The 3,870-nt window shown below is 51.2% G+C and overlaps 1 long non-coding RNA gene across 1 annotated transcript; it reads left to right on the plus strand.

Annotated features, from left to right (window-relative positions):
• Positions 1-288: 288 nt before the first annotated feature.
• LOC136302543 (uncharacterized) lies at positions 289-1,653 on the plus strand. Its single transcript, XR_010724079.1, has 2 exons — positions 289-492; positions 1,513-1,653. It is a non-coding gene; the product is annotated as an uncharacterized lncRNA (long non-coding RNA).
• The last annotated feature ends 2,217 nt before the right edge of the window (positions 1,654-3,870 follow it).

Here is a 3,870-nt window from a genome sequence, read left to right on the forward strand (position 1 = left end):
CATAATTTTGACCAAGGTTGCTCTTTTCCCCCCCAGTTTCATGTCAGAGAAGCACCTCCATGGGTTGTCCCTCATCCTACCCCCACCATGCCTTGACGCATCCCATCATTTGTCCACAAACTCCCTCTTTTCCACCCAGATTCCTCCAAGTAGCCTTCACCCCTGTATCACCCCAAATCCCCTTTTTTCCCCTAATTCGGTGTTCTCCAGCTCAACGGGGTCCCCACGCCCCTGCCCTTGGAGCTCCCGGGACCGTTGACCATCACGGAGACGCACGCAACCCTCCGGATCAGCCGAATCCCGGGATTCCTGGTGGAACTGGGCGCCACGGGGGTGACAGTGGAGGTGCCCAGGGAAGCACGGGCGACGCTCTGTGGCCTCTGCGGCGACTACGACGGTGCCACCAGCAACGACCTGCGAGGGCCCGACGGGACGGTGACGAGCGACGTGCAGGCACTGGCCAAGACCTGGTGGGCGCCCGACTTCACCCAGGTGGGTGTCACTGGGGGAGGGGTGTCAGGGGGATTTGACTGTCTTGGGGGTGGCAGTAGGGGGAACAGTGCCAAAAAAAAGGAGGGGGGGGGAATAGCCTGAAAAAAAGGGAAAGAATCCCCCCAAAAGGAGAAAGAAGGCCCAAAAGATGGAAAAGAGACCAAAAAGGGGAAAAAGAGTTCCCCAAAAGGGAGAAAAGAGCCCCCAAAAGATGGGAAAGAAGACCAAAAAGAGGGAGAAGAGCCAAAACTAGAGAAAGGACCCAAAAATCAGAGTAAAGGACCCCAAAATAGTGGAAAAAGAAAACAAAAAAGGGAGAAAGAGCACAGATGGGGGAAGTAACTCCAAAAGATGGAAAAAGAGACACATAAATGAGGAAAGGAGCCCAAAAGTTTGGGAGAAGAGAACAAAGAAAGGGAGAAAAGACCCCTCAAAGAGGAAAAGAACTGAAACAAGTGGGAAAAGATAGAGGAGAAAAGAGGGGGGGGAAAGGGTGGAAAGAGGCCCCCAAATTTGATGAAAAGCTCAAAATGGTGGGAAAAAACACAAAGAATGGGTGAAGGACCCAGAAAAGCCGAGGGGGGACGGGGGAGGGGGGAAGAAGTATTAAAACGTAAGAAAGAGCCAAAAAAAAAAATGCGGGGAAGAGAGAGAAAAAGGGGAAAGAGGCCAGAAATATATGGGAAAATATGTGAAAGCGGGGGGAGGGGGGGGTGGGACGGGGGGAGGAAAGAGACCAAAGAGAGACACCAGAAAAGGGGAAAGAGCCCCTCAAAAGCAAGGGGGGAGGGGGGGGGAACGACACGACGAAAAGCACAAAAAAGGGGGAAAAAAGCGCCCAAAACCAGGGAAAAGTGAATGAAAAAGGGGGAAAGAGCCCCTCAGAGTGGGGAAAGAGACCAACAACAGAGGGGGAAGAGTTCAAAAATGGGCCTAACAAGTCCAGAAAAGGGGGAAAAGATCCTAAACCGGGAGAACTGCCACGAAGTCCCCCTCGATTTTCCCTTTCTTTCCACCCAGTGATGTGGAAAATTGACATTTCACCTGGGTGGCCGCACCCCATCACTGACGTCATCCTTAAACTGCCTCAGATCCGGAAAACCCGGATTTTTATAAACCCCGAACCTGTGTTTCGCCCCCGAAATAAAACCTGGGAGAAAACACCGTTTGCGGGTGATCTGGAGATAAAAGCCTGGGAGTTCTGGGAAAACACGAGCGTGGGAATGTGCTGAGGGCCAGCTGCGGGGCGGGAAAGGCTGTTCCCACCCTGTCCTGCCGCGGGCGGTTCCGTGTCCCCCCTTCCCCCGCCCCCCCCGTCGGTCAATATTTCCCAACGCCTGAGTCCCACGGGGGGGAGGGGCGGGGGGTACCCGGATGTTTGGTGCCGGGGAGGGAGAGGGGGTTCCCGGACATCCGAGTCCACCAGGGAAGGTTTGTGGGATGCCAGGATCCCCAGTTCCTCCCAGTACATGTCAGTACCCACCCCCCCAGTCCCCTCCAGTGTGCCCCCCGGTATCCCCAGGCTCTCCAAGTACAACATCCCCCTACCCCCCGGTCTCTTCCAGCCTCCCTCAGCTGACCCCAGTATACCCCCATTGTCCCCAGTCCCTCCCAGTGCATTCCAGTCCTCCCCCACTATTCCCCATGGTGTTCCCAAATCCCTCCCAGTTTGTCCCAGTCCCCCCCAGTCCCTCCCTACTGCATCCCAGTGTCACTCAGTGTCCCCCCAGTGCCCGTTTAAGCCTTGCAGTGACCCCCAGTACATCCCAGCATTCCCCAATGCCTCCCAATGCATCCCAGTCCCTCACAGTGTCCCTCTCCAGTGCCCCTCCAACATTCCCAGTGTCTTCCAGTATGTTCCAGTAACCCCTAGTGCCCCCCAATGCATCCTAGTCACACTCAGTGTCATCCCAGTGTCCCCTGCAGCCTTCCCAGTGTCCTCCAGCACATCCCAGCCCCCTCACCAGCCTTCTTGCCTCCTCTGGACACGTTTAAGCGTCTCAACATCCTTCCTAAACTGAGGGGCCCAGAACTGGACACAGCACTCGAGGTGTGGCCTCACCAGTGCCGAGTACAGGAGAAGAATTACCTCCCTGCTCCTGCTGGCCACACATTCCTGATCCAGGCCAGGTGCCATTGGCCTTCTTGGCCACCTGGGCACACTGCTGCCTCATGTTCAGTTGGCTGTCGACCAGAACCCCCAGGGCCCTTTCTGCCTGGGCACTGTCCAGCCACACTGTCCCCAGCCTAGAGCACTGCAGAGGGGTTTTGTGATCAAAATGCAGGACTGGGCACTTGGGTTTATTAAATTTCACCTTATTGGATCCTGCCCACCCCATCCAACCGTTCCAGATCTCTCTGCAGAGCCCTCCTACCTGCCAACTGATGGACAATGCTCCTAGCTTAGTGTTGTCTGGAAATTTGCTAATGAAAGACTTCTTCTCTTTCTTTCTTTCTTTCTTTCTTTCTTTCTTTCTTTCTTTCTTTCTTTCTTTCTTCTTCTTTTCTTCTCTCTTTCTTTCTCTCTTTCTCTCCTTCTCTCCTTCTCTCTCTCTCTCTCTCTCTCTCTTTCTCTCTCTCTCTCTCTCCCTCTCTCTCTCTCTTCCTCTCTTCCTCTCTTCCTCTCTTTCTTCTTTCTTTCTTTCTTTCTTTCTTTCTTTCTTTCCTCTCTTTCTTTCTCTCTTTCTTTCTCTCTTTCTTCTTTCTCTCTCTTCTTTCTCTCTTTCTCTCCTTCTCTCCTTCTCTCCTTCTCTCCTTCTCTCTCTCTCTCTCTCTCTCTCTTTCTCTCTCTCTCTCCTCTCTCTCTCTCTTCCTCTCTTCCTCTCTTCCTTTCTTCTTTCTTTCTTTCTTTCTTTCTTTCTTTCTTTCTTTCTTTCTTTCTTCTTTCCTTCTTTCTTTCTCTTTCTTTCTCTTTCTTTCTCTTTCTTTCTCTCTTTCTTTCTTCCTCTTTTCTCTCTCTTTCTCTCTTTCTCTCTTTCTCTCTTTCTCTCCTTCTCTCCTTCTCTCCTTCTCTCTCTCTCTCTCTCTCTCTCTCTCTTTCTCTCTCTCTCTCTCTCCCTCTCTCTCTCTCTTCCTCTCTTCCTCTCTTCCTCTCTTCCTCTCTTCCTCTCTTCCTCTCTTTCTTTCTTTCTTTCTTTCTTTCTTCTTCTTTCTTTCTTTCTTTCTTTCTTTCTTTCTTTCTTTCTTTCTTTCTTTCTTCTTTCTTTCCTCTCTCTCTCCTGCTCTTTTACTATTTGTGCTGGTTTTGCATTGATTGCCATTTGGTGAGGAGGGAAGAAGCCACCCATGTAAAAGATTTTTCTAAGAGAAGCTGCTAACAGTTTGTTACTAGTTTTGAATACTGACACCTTTTTATGACTTACTAAAATATGGATATTG

This window comes from Chamaea fasciata, unplaced genomic scaffold, assembly GCF_029207755.1.
Source record: "Chamaea fasciata isolate MVZ Bird 193981 ecotype frontalis unplaced genomic scaffold, bChaFas1.0.hap1 SCAF_29, whole genome shotgun sequence".
Lineage (NCBI taxonomy): Eukaryota > Metazoa > Chordata > Aves > Passeriformes > Sylviidae > Chamaea > Chamaea fasciata.